This window comes from Triturus cristatus, chromosome 9 (genome assembly GCF_964204655.1).
Source record: "Triturus cristatus chromosome 9, aTriCri1.1, whole genome shotgun sequence".
Taxonomy (NCBI): Eukaryota; Metazoa; Chordata; class Amphibia; order Caudata; family Salamandridae; genus Triturus; species Triturus cristatus.
The window spans coordinates 1,264,267,734-1,264,284,037 of NC_140592.1; the positions used below are offsets into that span (position 1 = coordinate 1,264,267,734).

A 16,304-nucleotide genomic window follows, 5' to 3' on the forward strand; every position below is an offset into this window, starting at 1 on the left:
ATGAAAAAGGCAAATACACACAGACAGGTGATATTGTACAGTTCACACAAGAGACGCTGAGCACTGCCATGGGTGATCCTATGCACACACAAAACACGACCAACCTTGCCACAGAAGACTCTCTGCTGCGCACACAGCGTTGGATGCGATTACCAATGTCAAACTGGCTTTTGCCTTGTATGCACCGCAAAATGTCGATTATAATATATATATTCTAATTCTTTTATAACATGTTTGTTTCTGCAACACTTGCATAGACATATCAATAGTTCATTTAGATACACAGTTGATACAAAATCATCTGCTAAAAATATTCTAATTAAAGCTAATTGGCGTAATTGTCCTCCTACTTTCTATTTATGAGTCCACTACACATTTCCTTCCAGTGGCCGCATAGGGAGTGTTTATGAGTGAATTCAAAGCTCTCTGTCTTGTGCATAAGGCACTATATGGTGGGGGAGCCACGGACATTCAGAAACTATTCTCCTGGTACTCCCTGTGACGGAATCTCAGGTCAGCCAACACAGGGCTAGTACAGGTTCCCAAAATACAAAAAGCCAGATGGGGAGGAAAAAGCCTCTCTCACTGAGCAGCCAAATTATGGAACACGCTACCCACCACCATTAGACGATATGTCTAACAGGCCTCTCTTTAGGAAGTTGGTCAAGACCTGGCTTTTCCCGCAGCAATAAACCTCGGTCGATCCTGTGCAACGGTAACAAGTCACTCCTACCGCCAAGATGCCTCTGCAATCGAGCGCTTTATAAATAGGTCAGTCAGTAATTCTCAGACCCCAAAGATGGTCCTTGGAATCACAATAAGAAATCCTTAGCTCAGTCCTGGCAAAGTGGCAAAGATCAGTTACGCTTTACTAGAGGAACACGTGTTAAGCGTTTCAGAGTACTAACATGGACGATAAATAATTGACACGACCCAACAGAAATCAAACACCAATTTATAAAAATAAAGAACATTTTTGTATTAATTTAGACACCAAGGACTGGGAATCAAAACCGGCCCTGGCAAACTGCTCAGTTGCCCCCCAGGGGGGGAGGGAGGGTGTGTGCGGCCGATTAGGTTACAGAGGGCCGATACTGCTGGCCACTGTTAACAAAAACGGCCCCCCGGGGACCACAACTGGACCCGGACCTGGTGGCCCACCGGGGGAACACCCAGTGCCCGCTACGGTTACTCCCGCCCTGGAATCAGACACACATAACCAGAGTTATCGATTTTAGAAGAAAACATAAATCACAGCAATTCAATACTGCAGAACTTTAGCACTGCGGTCAATGGGGAAAAGCAGTAGTGACAATTGGTCACTTGCAGGTTGAGTTGCATGGAACCCTTGGAGCGTAAAGGTGATGAGGGCCCCAGGACCAAGCCACAACACTCAGTTCGATTTTACCTGGCTCGAGAAGCCTGGGTGCAGAGTTGTCCTGGCTGTCCTGGATGCTGAAGTGGGAGAGCTGGGTTTACAGTGTACAAAGTGCTGCGGAGAACAGAGTACAAAAAGTCAACAACAAAGCCACAACGGATGTCGAATGAAGGTTTTGTGGCATGTGGAGCGTCAAGTACAAGGGGTGGTTGCCAGACTGGTGACCAACAAGCCTTGGCAGAGGTAAGCACTGCAGAAAGTCAATTCGATGTCCGGAGATCATGGGGAACACAGTAGCTGCCTGAAACTTCCTGGACGTCAGGACTTCATTTCCCACAATGCACTAGACTATGTACTTCTGGGCAATCCCGCAGAGGGCCCAATAGCCAGCGATTCTTCGGTTCAGTTACGTTGTTTTTACCTGCGGTTGCAGGGGGACTAGAACCACTAGTCCAGAAGAGACTGGGGATGCCTTTGGCTCTCAAAGGGGTAGTGAGCTTTGGTCCAGGATGAGCAGCGTTTGTGCAGTTCCACTAAGGTTGCCACAGGTGCAGGGTATCACGCTTCGGTTTGTGCAGCTTCTGTCACAGACAAGTCTTTTTTGTCCTTGTTGCAAGTCAAATCAAAACTGAGGTTCTGGTGTCAGGAATATCCCTTAAATCATAGATTTAGGGGCATTAGAGTTGGAGGTGGCCCATGGGATACTAGCCACAGCAGCAAATCTGCTGCTGAGGTGACCACATTCGGGGTGTAGGCCACCTTCTCTACCCAGAACCCACTATTCTACCACTTTTTAAAGATGGATAATATCCCTAAATACCTCATATTTTATCACAAAATCTTAATCACGGTATTTGTAAAGTGCAGCTCATCATTCGTGAGGGTATCCAGGCGCTGGGCTGTGGAATCCAGACGAAGAGCCAGGTCTTGAGTTTCTTCCTGATGTATGTCAGCGAGGGTGATGTTCAGAGGTGGAAAACATTCCAGAACTTGGCAGCAAGGTGGGTGAAGCAGCGTCCTTGGGTAAGGCATCGGCGGATACGTGGTGAAAGGGCGAGGTAGGCAGACCAAAGGTTTCTGGATGGTTTGTGGAAGTTCAGGTGGTGGTTAATGTAGGCGGGTCCTAGGTCCTGGAGGGCTTTGTAGGAATGGGTCAGTAGTCTGAAATGGCATCTTTCCTGGATAGGGAGCCAGTGGAGGTTTCTCAGGTGCTGTGTGACGTGGATTATTTTGGGCAGGTTCAGGATCAGTCTGGCAGCTGTGTTCTGAACAGACTACAACCGTCTCATGAGTTCGCTGGCGGTGCCTGCGTAGAATGCGTTGCCTCAGCCCAGGTGGCTGGTGGTGAGGGCCTGCATCACGGTTTTCCTTTATTGAAGATTCTGCAGTGCATGCAGAGTGTGTGGAGTGTGTGGAAGCAGGCTGAGGAGACGGCGTTAACTAGTCGTTTTCATGGCGAGTGTGCTGTCCAAAATGATGCAGAGGTTGCAGGCATGGTCTTTGGGTGTAGGTCCAAGTTCTGATGGCCACCAGGTGTCTTTCCAGTTGGTGGTGTGGCGGCCGAAAATCATCATTTCATTTTTTTCGGTGTTGGGCTTCAGGTAGTTGTCCTCTATCCAGATGGAGATGTTTCTCATGCAGTTGTGGAAGATGGAATTGGTCTTGGTGAGGGACAGTTGAGTGTGAGAAAATTAGCTGGGTGTCGGCACAGGAAATTATGTTGATGTCGTGGGTTCTGACCATGTTTGCTAGCGGCGTCATGGAGATGTTGAAGAGGGTCGGACTGAGGGATGAACCTTGCAGGACGCTGCAGATGGTGCGCTTGGGTTGTAAGGTGAAGGGAGAGAGAGGGATTCTCTGGGTTCGCCCGGTGAGGAAAGAGGCCATCCATCAAAAGGCATCGTCTTAGATTCCAATCAGGCGTAGTCATTTGATGAGTATGTGGTGGGAGACTGGGTTGAAGGCTGCGGAGAGGTCGAGAAGGATCAGGGAGACATTCTCTTCTGTGGAGTAGGGTGCGGATGTCATCTGTCCCCAGCAATCAGGGCAACCCCAGTGCTGTGTTTGGCTCCGAATCCTCATTGGAAGGGGTCTAGTAGGTTGTTTCTCTCCAGGTGTTTGGTGATTTGAAGGTTGATGGCCTTCTCCAGGACGTTGGCAGGAAACCGGAGCAGCGAGATGGAGCAGTAGTTCTGGAGATAGTTGGGGTCTGGTCTGAGGGGTTTGAACTCAGTCTTTCCAGGCATCTGGAAAGGGGTGATGGAGGTGTTGAAGATGGTGGTGAGCTGGTGGCTGATCTGGTCGCTTCCGAGGTTGAAGAGTTGATGAGGGTATGGGTCGGAGGGTGCTCCCAAATGAATGGAGGTCATTAAGGCAGTTGTGTTCAGTGTGCTGAGCTGCTTCCATTCGCTAACCGGGTGGTCGCTGGAGATCTTTGTGGGGGTGAGGAGGCTGAGGAGGTCTGTGGGTTGGGGATAGAAGTTCCTGTATATGGTGGCTATCTTGTTGTGGAAGTAGCTTTCTAGAGCGTCACAGAGTTTTTGTGAGACGGAGATCAAATTTTCAGTGGCTGATGAGCAGATTAACTCAGACTATGGTGATAAGTTCTTGGTCTGGTAACTGAATGGCTGGGTAAGTTTTGATTAATATGATGGTATGCCAAGTCATGCAATACATTCCTATGTACCTTATTGTGCTTTGAGGCTCGAAGTCGGAGATTCAAGGCTCAGTACTCCCTCTAGCCAACTTGTCTATGCGTCTCACCCTCCGATTGCACCAATAACATGTATAACTTTTGTAGGCATGATGTTTGATGAAGCAAGAGGGGGGAGGGGTAGGCACATGCCTGGCTCCTGTATTATACAGGATAAATGAAAAATGGTTCTTGCTCAAAGAAAGTGTACAGAGAAACTTGCTAACTTCTTTCTACTCAATGGACCACACGAGTGTAGGAAGCTAGATCTTTATATAATATACCAAAAAAGAGGTATATTGCGTAACAAGGAGGAGCGTTAGACATTTGTTGCATACACAGTCATTAATCTAAACACACCCACCCAATAAGGAGATCCACACCAATATTGAAAATTAATTATTTTTATATACTTTTAGACACCAAGAACTACGTCATAGGGTAAGTACTTTTTAAAATAGCAGTTTTGAAAAACCAGGTAAATACACTTGTATCGTCTCTAATGCGGTACTTAATTCCTATGGAGAAAAACACATACTGCATTTGAGTTTATAGCAGTGACTTGCAGGACCAATCTTCCGCAGGCAAGGTGCAAGGCAGCACCAACAGGTCACCTGGGTCGGCATCCAGGTGCAGAGGTTCTTTTTCGGTGTTGGATGCCCAGTCAGTTTCAATGGGAGGCGGTCCTGGGAAAAAGAGGCTGCAAGCTCGGAACTGGGGAAGGGGGGTGGGGGGGTGGGGGAGTGACAGTCTGCTTGAACCTGTCCGTGCTGCAGGAGGCACTCATGGTTGAGTGGGAGTGCACAAAGAAGCTGAAGGTGGCGACTGGAAGTCCAATCTGGGCAAACCCAAGATGGGGTTCGACTCTGGTGGTTCTCAGGACCTCATTGGCCCACTTCGACTTGGGCTGGGGCACATGGGCGCAGTGGCGCTTTCCGGTGTTGGGTTTTTAGTGTCCAGAGTCCTCATGTTTATCCTTGGGTGCCTGCAGGGAAGTAGCTTTGCTACTCCGCTGGAGATGCTGGATGCTCCTTGAAGTGCTAGCAGTCCTCCCAGGCTTTTGGAGGCAGAGCAGCTGCAGGACGAGTCGTCTTTGGCACAACTGTCGGGAACAGCAGTCAGGGCGGCAGGGTTGGCGCGAAGTCAGTTGCTACTACTCAGTTCTTGCTCTTCGGTATCCTTTCTCTTAGGTCATCAAAATATGCTTTCCTGGTGCCAGGGGCTCCCCTAAATACTAGATCTTGGGGCGTTAAAGGGAGTGAAGGGTGGTAGACAATGGGCTACTTACCCTTGGGGTCACTACACCCACAGTATAACCTCTCCCTCACCAAGGACCCCCACATCACCAAAACCAACCTCCACGAAGGAATGAAGGCTGTCGCCGAATGGATGAGGAACAGCCGACTGAAGCTGAAGTCAGACAAGACAGAGGTCCTCATCCTCGATCCACCCCATCGACCTGGGAGGACTCCTGGTGGCCGACCGCACTCGGAACAGCTCCAACACCCACCGACCACGCACACAACCTAGGGTTCATCCTCGACTCCACCCTCTCCATGACGAAGCAGGTCAACGCTGTCTCCTCCTCCTGCTTCAACACTCTCTGCATGCTCCGCAAGATCTACAAGTGGATCCCCATCGAAACAAGAAGAACGGTCACCCAGACCCTCGTCAGCAGCAGGCTGGACTACGGAAACGCCCTCTACGCAGGAGCCTCGGCTAAACTCCTGAAACGGCTTCAACGCATCCAGAACGCCTCTGCACGTCTGATCCTAGACATCCCTCGCCACATCACACTCCACGTGAGAGACCTGCACTGGCTCCCCGTCAACAAGAGGATAACCTTCAAGCTCCTCACCCACGCACACAAGGCACTGCACAACACCGGACCAGCGTACCTCAGACGACTCAGCTTCTACAACCCCACCCGCGAGTTCCGCTCTGCCGACCTCGCCACAGTCCCCCGCATCCAAAAAGCAACCTCCGACGGCAGATCATTCTCCCACCTCGAAGCCAAGACCTGGAACACCCTCCGCACCCACCTACGGCAGACCCAAAACCTGCTGACCTTCAGAAGACTCCTCAAGATGTGGCTTTTCGAGCAGTAACAGCATTCCCCCCCCCCCTCCCCCCCACCACCCCCCACAGCGCCTTGAGACCTTCACGGATAAGTAGTGCGCTTTACAAATGCTATCATTGATTGATTGATTTATTTTCGTTGGGAAGGGGTTATAACCATATCCCAGAGTTCCTAACTCTGCCATCACCAAGATCGTATAACTTTCGTAAAGGAGGACACATCTGGCAGCTCACATTAGTGTTGTGACTGGCCTCGGGTTGCACCACCCCTCCCTGCATATCTAATTTCCTGACTGTCCTGGTGTCAAATAGGCACAGGGTAGGGGGTTGGCATTCCCCCGTCTGTTAGATAACCATAGCTTCCCCAAAGGCAGCAGAGGCCTTCGAAGCCTCTTGACTTGATCTGCTGATTACTTCGCCATCCTGCTAGGAGGAGGTGACAACACCTCCAGCCAGAGCAGGCACGGTTTCTGCCCAGAGAGAGCACAGACTCACCTGCAGTGGGTCAGAAACCTATCTGTGGTGACAGGCTGATCGACACAAGTCAGCCAACACACTAGAGGCTGGTAGGTTTTCAGGGGGCAACTCTAAGGTGCCCTCTGGGTGCATGTATTAATAAATCCATCACTGGAATCAGTGTGGGTTTATTAATACAAGGTGTTTGATACCAAACACCATGGATTTCAGAGAAACCATCATGTAGTGGGGGAACACGTTTGTTTACCAGTGTCCAGCATGTGTTAAAAAATAGCATCCCTGTTCACTTGCGATATCCAATAATTGACTGACATCACAGGGGCATGCAAACATGTCCTCACATGAAGTATAGTGCACCCTGCCTTAGGGTTGTAACGCCTGCTGTAGGGGTGGCATTTCTATACTGCATGCAGTGCCTTCAAGTACGGCACACAGAGATGTGTGCCATGCCCCGTTTTCACTTTTATCTGCATCGACACGCATCCTGCATGGTAGTTTGCATGCTGGTTTTGAGGGATCCCTTAGGGTGGCATAATACATTCTGCAGCCCTTGGAGACCCTCTTCAGCCTCCCTGCCCTAGGTACCTTGGGAACCACTTACTAGGGACTTGCAGTGGGTGCTAAAAGAATTGCCAATTATTGGAACAACTGTACACATTAGGGAAAGCGACCTGGCACTGGGGACCTGGATAGCAGGAACCCCATGCACTTCTGTCAAAATTACATCAGATAACAGGCAAAACGTGGGATTAACCATGTGAAAAAGGGACACTTTCTTACGAGATTGTCTCCCTTCTAGCTATCATTTAGCTGGAGGGTTTACAAACAATGCATGCTTCACAGAACTTAAACTTTTCCTCTAGGACCTGCTAGCATGAGCCAAGATGAAAATATGCAACGCAACCAGGTTTGCATTGCATTCCACACGAAAATATTAACATAGAAGCCTTGCAAAAGACTTCCAAGATATGACCAACACTAGCAAACGTGATGTGGTACTAAAGGCACGCACATGAATATGATTCAACAGACACTGACAAAAGAGAAATGGTACCGTTCACAGAGCAATGCACTAACTATACTCAGACCAACTTACACCAACTGTTAAGCTAACGTCCATTCAATCTATGAGCATAAAATCTGAGCATCACAGAAGAATTTTAAATTACTTTTGAACATGTTAAGGAAATGCCTCGTCTCTCACTGGGGCAAGATGAAAAAACAACAAAAGATTGAACTTTGAGGCAAAAAGCTTTATAAAAACATCAAGACTGCTATTCCCGGACCAGTACTTACTTCTGTACTTCATAAGGATTCATTTGTTTTGAGAGCTGTTATCACGATAGCATACACTACCTCAAGATGCACAACCTACCTGCTGCGGTCGCCCATGGGTACGGAGTATTTATGCTGTTCGAGTGGTGACTGGTTTTAGGGGAGTGGGAGTGTGGGGGGGGGGGGGAGTTGTTGATCGTTAGGCGCCCGGCGCCATTGTGGTGTTCTCCGCTTGTTTATGGCTGTACACAGAGAAAATGAGTCCTGCATTATCCTTCTCTAACCGGTGATACGCTTGCACCTTCTATCACCGCCGTACCCCCGGGTTGACGGCACTGGGCTGTGTTAGATACGACAAAGTGCATGTATACAACTATGCGGCCGGCCCGAGGGGTTGTAGGCCAAAGCTGTGTATTGGGAAGCATAACAATAAAGGTCTTTCAAAAAAAAAAGATGCACAACCTACCTATAAACAATGAGATTTAGTTGTACATAAAAGACTGAACTGGTCACTGTGGCCAAGTGGGGGCACCAGGGCTCAGCCATCCATGCCAGGTAAACTCCTGAGAATCCATCTATCCGTCTGTCTGTCCGGTCAACGGTCAGCATTCTCAAGGTAATACACTCATATGGTCGGCAGGAAGTTCTAAACCAGAATCTGCACATCACAACCACTTTCCTGGAGCTAGATGTCACACAAACTATATTTCACAAAATGCACTATTAAGGTTTCCAAGAAACCTGAAACGAGGATCTGCTTTCTCCATGGCTTCAAACAGTTGGCTGAAAATAGCAGGCGATTTGAGAGACAACAGATGCTATCAATCAAAGTCTGCATGGGACATAGCAATGTTTGGGGCACTTTCATGAAGAATGAACAAAGTATTCTACAGAAAAGCAGTCAGTCACTTATAACATAGCTACAACCTGAGGGGAACAGATGTGAAGGTTCAGCACAGCCAGAATTCAGACTCCAAGGATGAAAAACGTGCATTCTAATGTGACAGAATTCAGTACAAACAGAAACCACTGAGGCCTTATTGCTACTAGACGTCTGGAGGTAAAAACCTGGCCAACAATAGCACTCTAGTGCAATATTACAGGGATTTACAATGGACCTGAAATAAATGCCTATCATATGGGAGGGCTATCCGTAACCGTTGTGACAGAGTAACCTGTCCGCCAAGATCTAAATAAGGCCCTTATTTTAAAAAGAAAAGCTGGCTCTTTATGTAGTGGAGCAAAAAGAGGTACACTGTGTAAAGAGTCCTGGCAAACTTCAAGGGAATTACAGAGGCACAAGTGACACCCAAAATGCTCTCTTTTGAGCTAGGTGGGCGAGCACTTAGGCATATCAGAGGTAGTGCTAAGCATTTATTACACACACAAAGGCAGTAAGTGAGACACGTACACACTCCAAGAAATCTGACACCAATTTATAAAAATAACACGTAATTTTATATCAATTTAGATACCAAGATCATCGGAATCAGGTAAGTACTTATCGATGTATTTTTTTTAATTTTTTTAAACAGTTTTTAAAAAATGAACACTGCAATTTCTGAAGCAGTAATGTTATCCTCTGGAGGAAAAACATACGCTGCATACAGGTACTTCACAGCAACGTAAGGGACCAATCTCCTGAACTTAAGGTACGGATGGGGCAAGGTCCAAGGCAGCAACAACAGGTCGCCTCGGGCGGCACGGAGTCGGCCGGGTACAGAAGAGCTTTTCAGCGTCGTGTGCCCAATGTTATCCTATAGGGGAAAACATGTACAGCATTCGGGCACTTCACGATTAATTGCGGGAACAATCTCTTGGACTTAAGGTGAGTATGGGACAAGGCTCAAAGCCACACAAACAGGTCACCTTCGGAGGCTCTGGGGCAGAGGTATATTACGGCAACGTGTGTCCCATTCACTTTAATAGGGAATGTTCCGGTTGCAAATCAACAAGGGGTCTCGAGGATGTGGGGACCCCTTTGGTCCTCTTCTCCTCAGGCCAGGGCAGCTGGGTGCAAAGGTGTTCTGAGGCATTGGGTTTTCGTCACCAGAGACACTCGCGGTAGAAGGGGTCTGCACAAAGGCTGCAGGCAGCGGCAGAGAGTCCCCTGTGCGCAAACCCAAGGTGGGCTTGGTCTCTGGAGGGTCGGGCACCACGCTTGCACTGCTGGCCCACTTCAACTCGGGCTAGGGGGCATGAGTGTAGTGGTGCTTTCTGGTGTCAGGTTTGCAATGTCTGAAGTCCTCACAGTTCTTCTGGAGTGCCTGCACGATCCAAGGAAGCAGCGCCGCTACACCACGGGAGTTTCTGGGTCTTTGCTGAAGGTAGGTAGTCCTACCAGGATTTTGGAGGCAGAGCAGCTGCACGACGAGATGACTTTGATGCAAGTTTGTCGGGAACAGCAGACAGTCCATCAGCTGCTTCTCCACACTCCTCGCTTGTCGCACCTCTTCGGTGGCCTCCTCCTTAGGTCGGCAGCAAACTCATTTCCTGGTTCCATGGGCTCCCCTAAATAGTAGATTATGTGGCTTTAAGAGGAGTGAGGGGCAGTAGCCAATGGGCGACTTCCCCTGGGATCAATACACCCCCTAGATGACCACTTCATTTGAGGAGAGGGCATCACCCATTCTCAGAGTTCCTAACTCTACCACACACAAGATGGTCACCATAGAGGTGCGTCCAGCCTGGCAGTGCAACACGTCTTCTGCATAGCTAATTTTACCGTTTATCCTGGTGCCAGATGGCCCAGGGCAGAGCGTGGCATCGCCACTGTCAGGGGATGCTTTGGGTCGCATATCAAAGGCAGCAGAGGCCCTTGAAGCCTCCTGCCTTGATGTATTGATTTACCAGCTTTCCTGGGGGAGGAGGTGATGACATCTCTCTCCAGTGCAGGCACTGTTTCTGTCCTCTGAGAGCAGGGCTCTAATCTCCTAGGGGGTGAGAAGCCAGTCTGGTGGCAGGCTGCACTGGACCAGTCAGCCAGCACACTAGAGGGCTGGTAGGTTTCAGGGGGTACCTCTAAGGTACCCTATGGGAGCATGTATTAATAAATCTATCATTGGAATCAGTGTGAGCTTATTAATACAAGGTGTTTGATACCAAACACCACATGTTTCAGTGAATCCATTATGTAGCTGGAGAATTTGTTTTGGCTAGTGCATACCTTAAGATGGCTTTCCCTGCTCACTTGCAATAACGTATAATCGAACTAGACATCCCAGAGGCATATCTGCTCATGGTGGACGTAGTGCATCCTGTGATCACACCCTGCTGTGAAGGGACCCAGGGAAGAGTGAGAAATACTGTCTTGAACCCAGATGTGTAGCGGTGTGTTCACTGTAGTAGTGGCAAAGAAGTGAAGTTAATGGCTGAACTCAAGGGAGCGGGGCAGTTCAGTACATCAAAGCTGTGAGTAACCGCGAGCTGGATCTCGGCAGATACAGCATTCCAGTTATTAAAAACACTGGTGCAACTTTAGATAAATTTGATACAACAGATTTCTCAGACAATGGAATCTGGAAGGTTGATGCATTTCCTTCATTGAAAAGTCTTCAAACGTTACTTAAAAGAAAACTATGTTGCATCAGTGAAGGGACAGAACAGGTCAGCAAAGAGAGCAGATTCTTACCAGTAACACTGAGGAGTTGGATGGGTTGAATTCACCACCATCAATTAAATCTTTGCCATTTATGAGTGTTTTGAGGAATCCAGTCAAAATAAAAAGCATTGTTTTGTTACTCATGTATAAAATTCCACAATTTCAGGTGACTATGAAAAGGCGATACAGAAGGAGCGTGAGAAAACGAAGAAAATGTTCAGGGCAAACTGGGTATTCAGTCTGCAATAGATTTTGGCAGCATTATCAGAACATTTAAAACAGGTGCTTGCTTACCAACTGACAAAAGAAAAATGAGTCCATCACAAGGTGTCCTAGAAATAAAAAATACTTATTGCAACCATAAACACACTAAGTGAAGCGGACTAGGGCACTTACTGTAGACTGGTCAGATTCTTGTAAATTTGAAAAACCAGGCCCTACAATAGTCTTTGTAGAAGAGGATGGGGTTGCACCAGTAACAAATGGACTGTGGGTGTTTATTCACACCTCTATAGTCTATATACTTGAGGGGATCCCTTTTAAGGACGGTTCCCCTCACAGACCAAAGGTGTCATGCTTCATCATAGGGGTGCCTCCTCACGTAAAGAGTCCTAGTCTCTACGTGGGCTATGACCCCCTCACTGCGAGGGAAGAGTACAGGGATGTTTTTGATGTAGGTAAAGAGGGTTAACTAAAACCCTTTGTGAGTGTGGTGTGTTTGGTGTGATGTACAGTGCTAAGGTGAACGTGGTTAAAACTGCATACAAGGTTAGCTATGTGGCAACTTTAATCGGCTACCCTGTAACCAGATTCAAAACAAATAGCTGAAAATACAGTTGCAGTCATTAGAGGCTTCTGTATTAGTGGATGACCAACATGTTTCGGCCTAGGGACCTGTCAAAGTGTTGCAGCCTTCATCAGGGTCGCGCATACAACTACTGCAACATAGTGAAATACATGCAAAAACATGTGAAAAATAATGTGTTGTCGTGACGGTGTATTATTACAGAACCAGTGGTCCTGTTGTTCAGTATGTCCGACGTTCGAACCTGTGGTGAAACAAAAACCAACGTGCACTATTTACAATAAAGCAAGAACGGTGAAGACAGTGCATGAAAGACATGGTTTAATCAATGCACAGCGTATCCGCTCAAAAGTCAAAACACTGGACAACATGTAACCACTTCGTTCACATGTAAATAAGTAAGGAATGCGTGACCACCATTTTTGGTTAATGAATTCACTGCATCTGTCCTGGCTTAGTAGCCAAAAGGTACATGCGCCGATCTAACCTAACAGGAAAGGTGGTGGCGTTAGGGTAAAGATGAGATAATTCAAGAAGAAGAGTATGTGCCTATGAGCGCAAACACATACTGTAAGATGTAAGATATAAAGGAAGGATGTGCCAAGCTGACAAGCATATCAAATTGACACATGTGGGCAAGAGACCGGTCATCGATGATGAGAATGTGGTACATAGTCCTAAAGCAGAGAAGGATGTAGAGCTTAGGTCAATGACGGCAGCACCTGGCTGTTTCAGGGCCAAGGCTGCTAGGAGGGGGCCGTGCCGGTCGAACCCACAACCGGCGGAGTGCTAACAATGTACGCCCTCGAGTGCTAGCAAATTGGAAAATGATGAGGGATCAAGGCACTATGCTGCGATGTACGCCCTCGCTGGTGCTGCTCAAGGAGCTGTGGCGGGTAAGACTGCTCTAAAAGCTGGGAGTTGTGGCATGTAAACGGCTCGGGATGACCCACATTGGGGGCCTCGTCTACTTGGACTTAAGACTGCCGTTTAGGACTGGAAAGTTTGCCGCGCTGGGGCGCCCGGCCGGGGAGTCCAGATAGAAGCCACTGATGGGCTAAAGTGACTAGCCAGCAGAGCACACTGACGGCTCTGGTGGAAGCCGAGAAAGGGGGCGCATGGCATATGGACCGATAGGGCAGAGTAGGGGCTGTAATGGTGGAAGCGCAAAACGTGCATGGTTGAAATGGTCAACCGTACCCAGGGAGATCCTTGGGTATTGGTGTGGAAAGCGGACCGGCAGGTCGTGCGGGGTGCTGCGCGAGGGTGAAGGCTCAGAGCGGCGTGTGTGTTCAAAGATCTGTGACGCAACTTACCGCTCGAACGTAGCATTGAGTCCAATGCACACGTCTTTGGAACAGGAACTGCAGCAGCGAGGACAGCGTGCCTTTAAGTACTGCTAGGCAGTCACCTCTCTTATGGGCGTGGGGAGAGATGAAAACACTTCCGGGTGGACGTGCTTCCACCGGAAGTATCGGCATGGTGGGAAATGTAGTCTGGTTAGCGGCGGGCAGTGCCTGACAACCGCGACGGTGGAGAACTAGACAGAGTGCTAATGGGTCGAACTGGTCAGAATGATTATGCAACGACACAGGGTCGGCATAGGTCGGAGGAGTCGGGGTAGGTTAAAAGGTCAAATAAGGTCTGAACATGGCCAAACACCGGAAAGCCAGTGATGCCGGATGTAGAGATGATATCTGAACTGGCTGTGAGACCCTCCAATGATTGAACCCCAAGGGGGCCGGGCCCAAAAGATGGAGCGCAAATAAGGAGATGGAATATCAACTCCGTTGGTACAACATGGATGATACAAAACAAGTTAATATGAGCGATCATGTGTGTTGCTATTAGTGATGCTGAGCTTAATCTGGCGCTTCAGGCTCTTGATGGGGAAAGAATATCAACCCAGAATAGTCAAGTTGGACGGTAAGAGATCCATAAATGGCTATATGTACTGTCATGCTCAGCATCTAGCATTCAAGGGATGTACATTGGTCGGTCTACTGCAGAGCTCAAGAAAGCGCCAACCACGGAATGTCATCATTCAGTCCCGCACTGGAACTCACACCAAACACACCACGCTAACATAGGGTTTAAGTTAACCCTCCTTACCTACATCAAAAACATCCCTGCACTCCTCCCTCGCAGCGAGGGGTTCATAGCGCGCATAGAGACGAGGTTTCTTTATGCGAGGAGGCACCACTATGATGAAGCATGACACCTTTGCTGTGTGAGGGGAACCGTCTTTAAAAGGGATCCCCCTCAAGTACATGGTTGGTCGAATTTCGTCGCACCTCAAACCGCCTCCTTGGACCCGTGGCCCTTTTTGTGTTTGATATTATGAGTGGGGCGGTGGCCCACGCAGGTCCTTAAATATCCTCTAGCACCCCTAGTGTGTATTCACCAAAAGAAAAACACAAGTCTGAAAACCTTTTACATCAAGACTGTGAAGGAGTTCCTTGGAAATGCAGCCAGAGGCACCTACCTATGAACACTAGGGGTCCTATTATATAAAGAGCGCACTTTTCCTGTTTGTGCCCGGTGCACCTTAAAACAGGTGTGCTGGGCGCGAATTGGTGAAGTGCGACCTATTACATGGAATGCTGCAAAGTCATGTTGCCCTCTGGGCAGCACATTTAAGTGAAATGCGGAGCGGCTTTGTAACAGCTGCTCTGTGTTTTATAGTGCAGGCAGCAACCCGTCTGCACTTTTAAGGGGATTAGAGATCCCCTTGGAGGATGGTGCAGTGAGACTGCACCCGCCTGCAAAGAGATGTCTGGGGGGGGTCCATGGGACCCCCCATGGGACCCCCATCACCCCCTTCAGGGGGCTGCCATCAGGGTGCACACTGTCAGTGTGCCTCCTGACAGTTTCTTTGCATCTGCGCCCGCGTCTAGAAAACTGCGCAGGTGCAGAAGCAAAGGGATTCCCTTGTTTGCATGGGGCCATGCCCCCATGCAAATGAGGGAACCCCCCCCCCCTTTCAAGATAGCGCTTGAGCTATATGAGCGCCATCACTATCTATATTACAGAAGGGGTCGTACAAGCGTCTACTGCAACATCTGTAATAAGAAAGTGTCCCAGGGGGGCACAAAGTGGGCACAAATGCCCATTGCACCCCTGGGCCACTTTCATAATACGGCCCAAAGTTTTTTGAGAATATCATTAGAGGCCCAATTATGTAAAGGGTGCACTTTCAATCTTAGTGCCCAGCACACCATATTGCGTGGAATGCGCTACCCTCAGGGCAGCTTCGAACCCATGCTGCCCTGGGGGTAGCGCATTCAGGTGAAAAACAGAGAGTCTGCTTAGAAGCCGCTTCATGTTTCACTGTGCAGACGGCAACCTGTCTGCACTTTTATAGGGGATTAGAGATCCCCTTGCAGCTGGGTGCAATGACTGTCTGCAAGCGCCTGCAAGAGGATGTCTGGGGGGCCCATAGGACCCCCTCTACACCCTCCAGAGGGCTGCAATCAGGGGGCACAATGACAGTGCGCCACCTTTTAGGTAGCACACTGTCAGTGCACCTTCTGATCACTTCTTTACCTCTGCACCCGTGTCTATAAGAAGGCACAAGCACAAAGGCAAAGGGATTCCCTCATTTGCATGGGGCCACGGCCCCATGCAAATGAGGGAACGCCCCTTGAAGACCGCGCTGGTTCTTTATGTGCGCCAGCACTATCAGTATTACAGAAGGGGACACACAAGCGTCTGCAACGCCTTCTATAATACCAAAGTGCACCAGGGTCGAACAAAGCGGGTGCAAATGCCTGTTGGACCCCCAGAAACATGCCAGGCAGATGTCCGAGAGGCACACATTTTAACACTTGTAGCAACATGTCACTATCCATCTTTGGCAAAATTTAAGTTCTTAAGGCTGAGATTTGGGTTACTCTTGATTTGCGGGTTTAGCATGAGCTAGAAAGATAAAAGTTCTGAGTGAGATCGAGGCAATTTCACAATAGCTTTCAAGTCAAACATGAAATAACTCATACTT

At 48.6% G+C, this 16,304-nt stretch overlaps 1 protein-coding gene and 1 pseudogene across 5 annotated transcripts in view; one reads left to right on the plus strand and one right to left on the minus strand.

Annotated features, from left to right (window-relative positions):
• HEATR5A (HEAT repeat containing 5A) overlaps window positions 1-16,304 on the minus strand; it is a 399,007-nt gene that overhangs the window by 207,020 nt on the left and 175,683 nt on the right. The gene's annotated exons all lie outside the window — the stretch shown is intronic.
• Window positions 1,538-11,879, plus strand: LOC146799727 (U2 small nuclear ribonucleoprotein A' pseudogene; annotated as a pseudogene).